This window comes from Littorina saxatilis, unplaced genomic scaffold, assembly GCF_037325665.1.
Source record: "Littorina saxatilis isolate snail1 unplaced genomic scaffold, US_GU_Lsax_2.0 scaffold_720, whole genome shotgun sequence".
NCBI classification, from domain to species: domain Eukaryota; kingdom Metazoa; phylum Mollusca; class Gastropoda; order Littorinimorpha; family Littorinidae; genus Littorina; species Littorina saxatilis.
The window spans coordinates 26,866-39,835 of record NW_027126049.1 but is presented as its reverse complement, the minus strand read 5'-3'; the positions used below and the strand labels follow the sequence as shown (position 1 = coordinate 39,835).

General features: G+C 46.9%; 1 long non-coding RNA gene across 1 annotated transcript; it reads left to right on the top strand.

Moving 5' to 3' along the window:
* The first annotated feature begins 11,482 nt into the window (after positions 1–11,482).
* LOC138954500 (uncharacterized) lies at positions 11,483–12,638 on the top strand. Its single transcript, XR_011451862.1, has 3 exons — positions 11,483–11,542; positions 12,140–12,274; positions 12,560–12,638. It is a non-coding gene; the product is annotated as an uncharacterized lncRNA (long non-coding RNA).
* The last annotated feature ends 332 nt before the right edge of the window (positions 12,639–12,970 follow it).

Below are 12,970 nucleotides of genomic sequence, written 5' to 3'. Positions count from 1 at the left end.
GTGTGTGTGCGTGTGTGTGTGTTTGTGTGTGTGTGTGCGTGCGTGTGTGTGTGTTTGTGTGTGTGTGTGTGTGTTCGACGGTGTGTGTGTGTGTGTGTGTGCATCCCCCCTTACCACATACTATTATGAGCTGAGTATTTGTGCCTCGATATTTTATTGATGTTCTTACGTTTTATGTTGTTTATTATGATTCACCACACCCAAGTTTTACGTAATTGAGATAATACTGTGTTCTATGTCTATGTCTATGTCTAACACACATGCACACACGCGCGTAGGCTAAACAAATCCAATCTTGACTTTCAACTTTATATAAACATACATCCTGTTCACAATTAACGATGACAAACAAAATTTACAAATACCAAAGTACAACAATTTATCTTTTGTAAAAATTCGGACACACATTTTCCCAATTAATATGAAAGTCACTGAATTTATCTCCTTTTCACTACACCTTATATCTTGTTTCCCCAAACACCGATTGATTTCTGCCTTTTCAAATTTACCAGTAACCCAAACGTTCGCTCTAACCAACCTTTTTTGTCCAAAACAGTTTAACCGATACACAATCATTAAAAAAAGAAGAGGTTTAACATAACCGACTTCGCTACCACATAAACAAAAAATGTTTTATTCTCCCCAACATTCTGGTCAACAAAATCATTATTATAGAGAGTCATTCGATTTCAAGACAATCATCACAGCTTTGAACCGACCCTTTCGTTCAACCAGGCAGAAGCAACAACTACAGTAACACACCGGTGACACTGTGACGGTTCCCCTACGCTTTGTGTTCGGTGCTCTGACCCGTTGTGTTCGGTTCCCGCACGCCAAAATTCGCGGACAAAACATCCATTTATGGTTGTATTACGCAATGTTGCTCTCTGAGAATGGTCTTGTTAGATCTGTGAGTGTTTACACTACATGCCTAGGTGCTGTTGGATTGAAGGTTTTTGATATTTTAGCCGTTATTAGGTAGAATGCCTTCCACTTTACTGCAAAACTGCATAATTCGTAGCATCGGCAAGAAATATCCTACCAAAAAATGCCTGCTTGGAACTGTCCGTGGTCCAGCAAAAAGTTCAACATGTCTGTAGCAGACAGCCCAAGTTTCAAGATTGTAGGGCCATCCAAACAGCCGTAATAATAACAAGAAGAGCAAACGCTCGATCGAGTCACTTTCGCAGTTCTGAATATTATATGAGGCATCAGATGGACAGGAAGAAATTGCTATTCACAACACAATACAGATGTAAATAATTTGATGTAAAGAATAATCCTATAAAGTTTGAATCAAATCCGATGAATAGTTTCAGAGATATGATATTTCAATTTTTTTCCTTCAAGACATACCTGTGACCTTGAAAAAGGTCAAAGGTCACCAAAGCAGACGTCAAAGTGTAGAGGTCACTGGGAGTCACGTTCACATAAAATTTGAGCCCGGTCACTTTTATAGTTTCCGAGAAAAGCCCAACGTTAAGTTGTGTGTTGCCGAACAGAAAAGGCTAGTTATCTCCCTTGTTTTTCTGATAACGTTCGTAAAAGGCTACAGATGTAAATACTTTGATGTAAAGAATAATCCTACAAAGTTTCAATCACATCCGATGAACTTTGTCAAAGATATAAAATGTCTAATTTTTCCTTTGACGCTGACCTGTGACCTTGAAAAAGGTCAAAGGTCAACGAAACCATCGTTAAAGTGTAGAGGTCATTGGAGGTCACGACTAAACAAAATATGAGCCGGATCGCTTTGATAGTTTCCGAGAAAAGTCCAACGTTAAGGTGGTGTCTACGGACGGCCGGCCGGACGGCCGGCCGGACAGACTAACACTGACCGATTACATAGAGTCACTTTTTCTCAAGTGACTCAAAAACAACAAAAGTAGTCAGTGAAATTGGCTGTGTTCGGTCCCCCCACACTTTTGTGACGTAGGCGTGACGGTTCCCATAATTCATTGTGTCGGTCCCCACTTTCTGTGTCGGACCCCACTTTCGACCTAATTTCTCTGTGACGGACCCCACAACCAGCCTATTTTGTGTCGGTCCCCACACCTTCTTGGATTTATGACTTGCCGGTTACTTGTATCATTGTATTCATTGAATCTAATTGTCTCGGAGTTATTTTTCAGCAAAAACCGGCAAGGCAGCACCTTTTGTGATACCAAGTAAGTCAGATGACATCAGTATGTGTGTGTGTGTGTGTGTGTGTGTGTGAGAGAGAGAGAGAGAGAGAGAGAGAGAGAGAGAGAGAGAGAGAGAGAGAGAGAGAGATAGATAGAGAGAGAGAGAAAGAGAGAGAGAGAGAGAGAGAGAGAGAGAGAGAGAGAGAGAGAGAGAGAGAGAGAGAGAGAGAGAGAGTTGTGTTTCCGTACCCGCGACAGCGTTTTTCCAGCGGCGCGACGAAAATCAAGCACATAGAAAATGACCAGGAGTGTTTCCACAAGCGCGACGCGTTAGCGGCGCGACGCGATTTTTTTGAAAGGGTCCTGGAGCGATTTTTTCGCGTTGTCGCGCAGCAACGCGGGAGTTTACAGATTTTACCGCATGTTTAAAACGCAAGTACGGAAACACGTCACGCGTTTGCGCGCGTTTTCTTTTGTCGCTGCCGCTGTCGCTGTCGCTGTCGCGGGTACGGAAACAGAACTTACCGCGAGTACGACACTACCGCGAGTACGACACTACCGCGAGTATAACACTACCGCGTGTCACACTACCGCGAGTATAACATTACCGCGTGTCATTTTATGACTTCCATGGCTGAAGGCAAAGGTTGAAATGTTTCCTTGAAATATAAAACAAAAAGGCCTGGTCTGTTCTCTGAACACTAATTCAATGTTTGTCATGCTAACCAAGAACTCAAAACGATCAGAACACACTATCAGAATACATATAGAATGGGTTGCTTCCAATCAAAGTTAGAACACAAACTCACAAGAAGTAAGTTTGCATGCGTTCTCTCTACGGTTATGGTACTCGCGGTTGTGGTACGCGCGGTAGTGTGACACGCGGCAGTGTTATACTCGCGGTAGTGTCGTACTCGCGGTAGTGTGACACGCGGTAGTGTTACACGCGGTAGTGTCGTACTCGCGGTAGTGTGACACGCGGTAGTGACGCTCGCGGTAGTGTCGCATAACCGGACTGATCTGGAAAGGTGTCAATCTCTCTCTCTCTCTCTCTCTCTCTCTCTCTCTCTCTCTCTCTCTCTCTCTCTCTCTCTCTCTCTCTCTCTCTCACTCTCTCTCTCTCTCTCTCTCTCTCTCTCTCTCTCACACACACACACACACACACACACACACACACACACACACACACACACACACACACACACACATACTGATGTCATCTGACTTACTTGGTATCACAAAAGGTGCTGCCTTGCCGGTTTTTGCTGAAAAATAACTCCGAGACAATTAGATTCAATGAATACAATGATACAAGTAACCGGCAAGTCATAAATCCAAGAAGGTGTGGGGACCGACACAAAATAGGCTGGTTGTGGGGTCCGTCACAGAGAAATTAGGTCGAAAGTGGGGTCCGACACAGAAAGTGGGGACCGACACAATGAATTATGGGAACCGTCACGCCTACGTCACAAAAGTGTGGGGGGACCGAACACAGCCAATTTCACTGACTACTTTTGTTGTTTTTATTATTACGGCTGTTTGGATGGCCCTACAATCTTGAAACTTGGGCTGTCTGCTACAGACATGTTGAACTTTTTGCTGGACCACGGACAGTTCCAAGCAGGCATTTTTTGGTAGGATATTTCTTGCCGATGCTACGAATTATGCAGTTTTGCAGTAAAGTGGAAGGCATTCTACCTAATAACGGCTAAAATATCAAAAACCTTCAATCCAACAGCACCTAGGCATGTAGTGTAAACACTCACAGATCTAACAAGACCATTCTCAGAGAGCAACATTGCGTAATACTACCATAAATGGATGTTTTGTCCGCGAATTTTGGCGTGTAGGCACCGAGTGGGAACCGAACACAAAGGGTCAGGGCACCGAACACAAAGCGTAGGGGAACCGTCACAGTGTCACCAGTGTGAGTAAAAGCTACAGCGCGATCAACGTTCGCCCATTTACGAACTCGCGATGAGATTTGTTTCCTCTGGTCACCAAGCCTTCCGTTTACAAACGCATGCGCACTAATCGAGATTCCCCCAATTTTCTCGACCTTGACCTCAGAACTCTCGAAGCCACTACTTCGGCTTTCAATTGAGCTCTTGCATACTGAGTAGCTGGCAACTTTGCTTCCGAAGTTCTCACTTTCAATGTTAATTTGCAGGGTCTCTCACTTGACATCATTATACGACGATATCGCTTCTTAAGGGTCCTTACCCATCCAAAAGAAACCTCCAACGCATACTACAATTGCAGGACATTCCTGTTTTTTAGGCAGCTCATTGGGAAATGAGCTCAAACAGAATATCGAAGACGTGAAATGCGTCAATCGAGCAACTGTCGTAACTTGGCTACAATGAGACGGTCGGCTACCTTGCACCATAGACACGAACTGTGACATTCTTGTTTAAAGGCACAGTAAGCCTCCCGTAAACCATCACAGAGCTCCCCGAGCGTCTACATACAGTACAAGCATACTTCCATTTGAACGCTCACCAAACGGGAACATCCTGGCTGCTTTCTGTCGAGCGTGAGACATTTTCAAAGAATTTATTTTCGTGGACTTTGCCCTGAAGAATAATGGCGCCTCGTTTTGGTGCTGGCTGTTATTTCAATACCGGAAATCACGCCCGGAAGTACTTCGAAGACAATACCAACATGGATTACACAACAGTCGAACGCTGAAGAAGAAGATAAAATCATGGAAGCAGATAACCAACCATCTGTGATCCCTCGAAAGCGTAAGAGGGTGACAAACCCAAGGCACAACGTCTTGTCTGCGTCGGAGAGAAAACGGAGATACAAACAAAATCAGCGTGTCCAAAAGGCAAAAGTAATTAGTATCGGAAAACATGTGAACAGATGGAATGAGCTGAAGGAAAGCCTCGGTCTGACAAATCCTAGTTTGGCAGAACTCCTTCTCGACACGTACGTTGTTGTATTTTATACTCTTTGCTTTGTTTTCTTTTGTTTTTGTTTTGTTATTCATCCACGGGTATTTTTCTGATCATCATGCATGCGTTTGGGATCGAAAAGGGTAACCCAACAAAGTACTTGCTCAGTCTGTGCACATTCAAAGATGCATTGTAAATTGAACCATTTCTGATCGCTGTGAAAACTACAGCCCTGAAAGTGGCGAGTAATCATATGTTTACTCGCCATGGTGAGTAGAAACATGTAACTGGCGAGTAGAAATACTCATCTGCTTGCCAAATGCCAGAAAAGTTGCTATAACAAATTGTTGGTTTTGCAAAAGTGAAGTTTGCTCTCTCACTCTCTGGCTAGTCTTAGTATTAGTAAAGTTTAAGAATCACTGGCCAAAGGCTAGTGTGCCATTATTTTGGGACTTTCAGGCCTGAACTAGCAGTAGCATACACAAAAACGTTAGCATAACTGCAATGTATAGAGGGTTTTTTGCATTCTTTTTGTTGCTAAAAATAGAAACAAATGTTCATTAGATTTCAAATGTTCAAGCACTGTCTGCATCAGCAAACGCAAACACTATTCATTTACCATCTGCTGTTTACTGTTTCTGTTCAATATATATAATCCAAAATTTTAATAATAAATTTTCATTTAATTAATATACTTACCCAACTCACATATAGCAATTAACTCTAGTTCAGTGCTGGTAACGCTGTACGCGTTCCCCTTGGTAACAAGGGAGACCACCCTAAAAAAGAGTGATCCATCCCATAATATCAGACCGATGTCCGGTCCAACATCCGTATGCGTGCGCATACGCCGCCATTTGTATCATTCGAACGAAGCCCAACTCACTACTTTTTTAGAACCCAATACCACCACAGCGGGGAGGCGGGAGGGTTTAAACGATGTGAGTTGGGTAAGTATATTAATTAAATGAAAATTTATTATTAAAATTTTGGATTAAATTACATATTATTACCCAACTCACATATAGCAGATTGCTACTATAGGTGGTGGGTACTTACCAAAAACTAGGCATGCAGGACTTGTCCCGCCGCTACCATGGCAGGCAGCGCGGAGCTCCCATCCTGTCTTACAGAAGCGACGTCTCTGAGGTAATAATTGACGAAGATGTCCTCAGAGCGCCAGTACGCAGCTTCCAGTACCTCGGCTAGCTTGCCGGACCGAAGAACTGCCACTGAGGATGCCCAGGCTCTCGCCTCATGGGTTCTAGCCGCGGTGAGAGGCAACACTGCCCTAATATCACCCGACTGCACTTGCCACCAGGCATATGCTCGTTTGATCAGTGTGGAGATCCATTTGGCCAGAGTCACCTTAGCTATATCCTTACACCTAGCCGTGTTTAAAGATATGAAAAGAAGCTTTTGACTCTCTGACCTAACAGGCCGAGTTCGAGACAGATAACATCGGAGAGCTCTCACAGGACAATTTGCAATATCGGGATCTCCAGGAGCCAAAATCTTGCTCAAGGGTGGGATGCGCAAGATTGGAGAAAGCTGGCCAGGTTTCTGGTTTTTCGCGAGAAAGCCGGGAACAAATTTGAGAGAAATGGAACCATCCTTCTCGAACGCAATATCCTTGTCTAAACCCGACAAAGAGTGCACCTCACTACCTCTCCTCGAAGTAGAGAGAAGCGTTAAAAACACAGTCTTACGCGTCAAATCGGCCAAACTGGCTGACAAAAGAGGCTCGAACTCTTCCGAGGCTAAGAAACGTAAGACCAGGAACAAATCCCATGCAGGGAGAAGCGATTTTGAACGAGCTGCTGAAAGGGCAGCCCCCTTAATAACACTAGCGATAACCCCTCCGAGCGAAATTTTGTGGCCTAATTGCGCGAGGGTCGAAGAGATCGCCGACCTCCGGACCCTAATAGAAGAGGGAGAAGCCCCCTGATCAGCCAACCAAGACAGATGGTTGGCTACATGAATAGACCTAGGTGAAAGAGGTTTAACCCCGTTAAGCGCGCACCACCTAGACCAAGAGGCCCAGTGCGATGAGTAAACCGAAGACGTCGATTTTCTATGTGCATGTCCAACGAATCTCAGAGTAGGGGAAGAGGCCCCTGCCCTACGCAAAGCGCTTCGGACAGAATCCACGCGTGAAGGGCCAGGATCTGTGGGTTCTCGTGCTGAACGCCTGACCGAGGCTGCACGAGATCTCCTCTTTTCAGGGCGAGAGGGATCGGGGGCCGAACTGCTAGACGCAGTAGGTCGGGAAACCAGTGCTGGCTTGGCCACAGAGGAGCGACCAGAACCAGCGCTGGTTTCTCTAAGTCCACTTTCCTGAGGACTTTGCCTAAGAGGCAGAACGGAGGGAAAGCATACGCCGGAAGATCTGACCAATCCACTTCCAGAGCATTCACCTTCCAGGCCAGAGGATCCGGGAAGGGGGACACAAAGAGAGGAAGTCTCGCCGAAAACCTCGTCGCAAAGAGATCTATCTTGGGCTTGTCGATCTACGACCAAAGCCGCTGCAAAGACTGGTGTGTGAGAGTCCACTCTGAATGAACAATCCTGTCCCCTCTGCTCAAAGTGTCTGCAAGGACGTTCAGACTGCCCTTCAAGTACACTGCTGACAACAGAATGTGCTGGGCGTGACACCACTTGAGAATGCGACATGCAATGTCGGAAAGACTGTGAGACCGAGTCCCCCCCTGCTTGTTCACATACGACGCCACAGACATGTTGTCGGTGTGAAGACGTACATGACTGCCCTCCAGGAAAGGCTTGAACGCTAGAAGCGCCAGGGAAACGGCCTCCAACTCCAGTACATTGATATGTAGGGAGGCCTGAGAGCAATTCCAAAGTCCCGAAACCATGTGCTCGTCCAGATGAGCACCCCACCCCGTCAGAGATGCGTCCGTAAACAACTCTCTCTCCGGCGGTGGACGAACAATGGGAACACCCCGGAACAAATCCGGAAGAAGCCAAACACCTGTGGTCTGCTGAAACCAAGTTCCCAGAGCGATCGGAACACTCCAGTCCTGGGATGTCTGATCCCACCTTGACTGCAGGGAGGCCTGAAAAGGCCTCTTGTGAACCCTGCCCAACGGAATGAGGGAAGCCATGGATTCCATCTGACCCAGAACCGAAGTCAGAACCCTTGCACTGGCGTGATTCTCTCCGTAGAGAGACCGAATCAGACCCTGAAGCTTGTCGATCCGCCTTTGAGACGGACGGACAGACCACCGAAGTGTGTCGAACTCCATGCCCAGGTAAGTAAACGTCTGGGATGGTTCCAACTCGGATTTTGTCAGGTTGACAGAGAAACCCAGCTGTGCCGCCCGGCTCAGCACCCTGTGCGTATGAGCCTCGCAAAGCCCCCTGTTCTGGTGAAGGATTAACCAATCGTCCAGGTATGCTCTGAGACGGATGCCTTCCTGTCTCACCAGAGCGCAAAGCTGCCTGACCACAATCGTGAAAATCCACGGAGCTAAAGACAGGCCGAACGGCAGAGCCCTGAACTGGTAAGCTTTGCCGCCCCAAGGGAAGCGAAGCCACTTCCTGTCCGCGACATGTATGAGGACGTGAAAGTAAGCGTCTGTAAGATCGATCGACGTTGCCCAATCTCCCGGCCGTAAGGCCTCCCGAACCGAAGTTGGAGTTTCCATGGTAAACTTGATTACTCTCAGAAACTTGTTCAAAGGAGAAAGATCTAACACCGGCCTCCACGCCCCCGAGGCTTTCGGCACTACGAAAAGTCTGCCGTAAAACCCCGGGGACCGCGCGTCCAAGACCTCCTCTATAGCTCCCTTGAGCAGCAGAGCCGAGACCTCCTCCTGGACCGCGTTCCGTGCCACCAAATCCTTTGGCGCCCTGCAGGGCGGGATTATCCTGACCAGGGGAGCCTTCTGCCCTGACCAGAGAAGCCGGAACCCCGAACACACTATCCCCGTGACCCACTTGCTGGCCACCAGTTGCAGCCAGGAAGAAAGGGCCCTGGACGGGCCGCCCGCTACAACTAGCGCGGGGGCCACCGGGATGTGTTGTTCAGGGAAGTTTCATTGGGGGTGAGGCTTACGCCCCGACCCCCTGGAACCCCCGAAAGACTGACCCCTCTTAGGGTATGGAGCTCCACGCCCCCTACCCCTGGAGGAGAATGACTGCTTCTGGGCCTTCCCACCACCTGACGAAGACGTCTGAGGCTTAGCAGAAGAAAACGCCTGAGTCTGAGACTTGCCCTGAGGCTTCTGGAAGCCCTGTGAAGCCAGACGCGCGATCGCTACATCCCGCGCGTCCTGCGTCTCTTTCTGGAGTGCATCGAAAGACGCCTGCCCTAAGAGAGACCCCTCAGCAAAAGGGGAGACCTTCAGCCTCTCCACAGTCGCGGTGTCCCGAAATCTGGACCCCGTCAAGAAGGCTGACCTCCTTGAAAGAACTGCGTGAGTATACAGCCGGGCAGACAAAGCAACCTGTTCTCTAGTCACCTTGCCCAGAGTAGCCAGCAGTGTCGAAACATCTGTTGGCGACGCATCGAACCGAAATTCAAAAGGATCAAGAGATGTGGCAATCGATCTGGACAAAGACCTTTGCAGAGACTCCGACAAGGACGTGAGCTCCAGCAAAGACCTTCCAACTTCCTCCAAGGCTGAGAGAGAACCGTCAGTACATGGGACAACTCTATCCCTATTGTACCCATCTTCTCTCAAAGCAGCAAGTTCCGGCGTCACCGGAAGTGCCCCTGACGGCAGAGCAAAAGTGTCAATCAGACTCACAGGATAAGGGTTGAGCTTGAACTTCGGAACACCGGAAGCTGCTCGAGCCCCAGGTTGAGCCAGCCAAGAGACAACGTCTTCCGGAGCATCGCCGTGCTGAACCAACAACGGCACCGCCGGTTTGCGTTTACCACACAAGACGTTCGCCATTTCATAGGCAATAGTTGACGATTCCCGGAAGCGGAAGCGAGGCCGTTGCTCCTGTGCACTCCGGAAATCGTCAAAAGCAGACCGAGGTGGGTGAAGCTGAGCCCTGTCCTTCACCACCCCTTCCGGAAAGTATCTGAACGCCGTTTCCGCCGCCAGCGCCACTGCGGCTGACAGCTTCACGGGCAAATTCAGTTGGGAATCCTCTACCACTGAGGCATCCCCGTCTTCCGCCCTACCCTCCGACTCGAGATCAAGCTCGGAGCCAGGAGGCAGAACATCAGACAGTTTATCGTCGGCAGAACCGACCACTTCCTGCCCCCTGGGCGGAAGAGGACTAAAACGGTCCCCGATATTCTCATAAAGAGACGTACGGAGGCGCTCGTCCTTTCGCTGCTCATAAGAACTCTCACGGCCTCCAACGCACGAGAGAGCCCCCTGAGCTCGCACACCGGCAAGCGGTGTAGACATACCTTGTACTGGTGTCACATTCAGGAGAGACACCAACTTGGTACACCCATCCTGCGAAGCATGGACATCCGCCCGAGTCACAGTCGCCGAAGGCTTAGCGGAAGTCGAAGCCGGAACTGCAGGAGACTGCCGTACCTGTGCTAAGGAGAGAACATCAGAAACACCAGACGGAAGCGCTCGTAATTCCTCCCTAGTGGAAGATAATTCCGACGCAAGTGTCGAAACTTGAGCGCTCAAAGTCAACAATAAAGACGCAACTTCAGTTGGTGCTAACCCAGGGCAGCCATCTGAAGTTGAAGCAGAAGCAGAAGCAGAAGAAGAAGAAGCTTTGCCCGAAACACCACTCTTGCCAGAACGTAAACAAGCCTGACCGGAAGTTAAACTGACGTCTGCTAACACGGGAGATTTAACAGAAGTTGAATCGGAAGAAACAGACGCTGATTTTCCTGCGCCCTTCTCTCTCCTCGAGCTTCGTTTAGGAGGCGAATCGTCAGGCACCTGCCTCGAACTCGGCTTCCTTTTCACGCTATCAACAAGCGCAGCCTCCGCCATAGCAAAAATAACTCACGAAAAATTTCAAAGAAAAACAATTTCAGAAAAATTTTACAAGTACAAAACGAGCGACGAAAACGTCGCTAAAGTTATAACAAAACGGAAAGATCTCACCACACAGCTAGGTAAAGGTGAACAGATAGGCGACGACCAAGGGGAGATGCCAAAGCCAAGGACTAAGGCGAAAAACTGCAAACAGCAGGAGCGTACATCAGAAGCGTCCTTCCCAGTTGAACCGCTGAGAAAGAATGATACAAATGGCGGCGTATGCGCACGCATACGGATGTTGGACCGGACATCGGTCTGATATTATGGGATGGATCACTCTTTTTTAGGGTGGTCTCCCTTGTTACCAAGGGGAACGCGTACAGCGTTACCAGCACTGAACTAGAGTTAATTGCTATATGTGAGTTGGGTAATAATATGTAATTTAATTATATATATGCATTGTAATGTTTGTGTTTTTGTGTTTCAGTTATGAAACTACAAAGTCTTACAGTACAAGTACAAAGTCTACAAAGATGTTACATACAGAGCATGAAGCTGTACCACATGTACCTGTTTCTGTTCCAAGCAGGTAAGTAAACCAACTTCTAAGCACTAGCATTGAATTTTATTTGTTTAAAAAAAAAAGGTTCATATTTAGACTAAAATTTAAATCAAAAAGCATCCAATTCCAACTGTCAACAAGTATGAATGATTTCTGCTAAGTCTAGGGATAAGGAATATTCATATATAATCCAGTTACAGTGTTAGGTTACCCTCATGAAAATTCGGGCTGCTTTCTTCCTGGGGAAAGCGAGCTGCCATACAATGATACAGTCTAGGCACTACCCATTTTTTTCCTGCATGTGTGTATTCATGTTTCCAAGCACTGAGACTTTCGCTGTGAATTTAGTTTCTTTATCGTGTGCATGTGCGTGAGCACATAGGGGTGCGCGGACACCAGGGAGAGTCAATTCTCAAAACATGTGGGAATCGAACCCACACTGATAGCGATAAGTAGTAGAAGTATTATTGAACGCAGCACCGCTACAGAAAGAGCTATTTCCCCACTACATACAAGTTGCGTCTAATGACAGTTGCCATGGTACCACCTGCTTCATTTTTTTAATTTTTAGCATTCCCTATATACAGGTTGTTTTAGAGTGACACAGTGCGTTGTATTTTACAGAGCTGCTTCCGAAAAAGAGCCCGTCCCAGGTACCTCAGGGGTACTTACTTCAACTCCAGCAACCACCACGCACTTATTTCACATGGGCCACCCAACACCTGGAATGTCAGAAATATCTGCAGCTGAATCTGAGAGGTATGAAGACTTAAGTTTTGAATGTAAAGGTGCAATAAATGTGAATTGAAAATTAAAAAATTAAAAATTGTGTGAGGAATTGGTATTGAACCATATAATTCTATGATCATGTACTTTACAGTTGTCAAGTTCATATTTTGTAGGTTGTGTCTTGTTGTTTTTTTACAGGATGTTTATTTGGCTTTTTTATGTTGATCACGTTTTTTGTTGTTTTCAAAAAGTAAACATGCGAGTTATCTTGTCACTGACCTGTGTAAAGCTTAGTTTTGTTCCAATTTATTTCAGTGAAGGCCAGTTGTCTGGTGTTGAGAAAATTCTTACCACAGACAGTGAAGATCAGGTTGGCCCAAAGCAGGGGTAAGTCTCTTTCACTATTTGCTGTGAAATGGCTAACAAAATCATCTCTGTCGCGACCAACCTGATAGGTAGGACATTAACTTCTCACACAGAAGGAGTCAGGAACTCAAGTGGTAAAGTTCAACAAATGAAGACTTTATTGCTGCTAGAAAATAAAGGATGAGTGGATGAGAATGAAGGGATGTTGATGAAATGATGGGGAAATGAACAAGAACTGCTGGGCTCTGCTCTACTGCTGCACAAAGCAAGTTAGTGATGATGATGATGATTGATGATCAGGAATGAAAGGTGACGGCAATGATGATTATGCAAAACATCATGTCAACACAATTGCACATC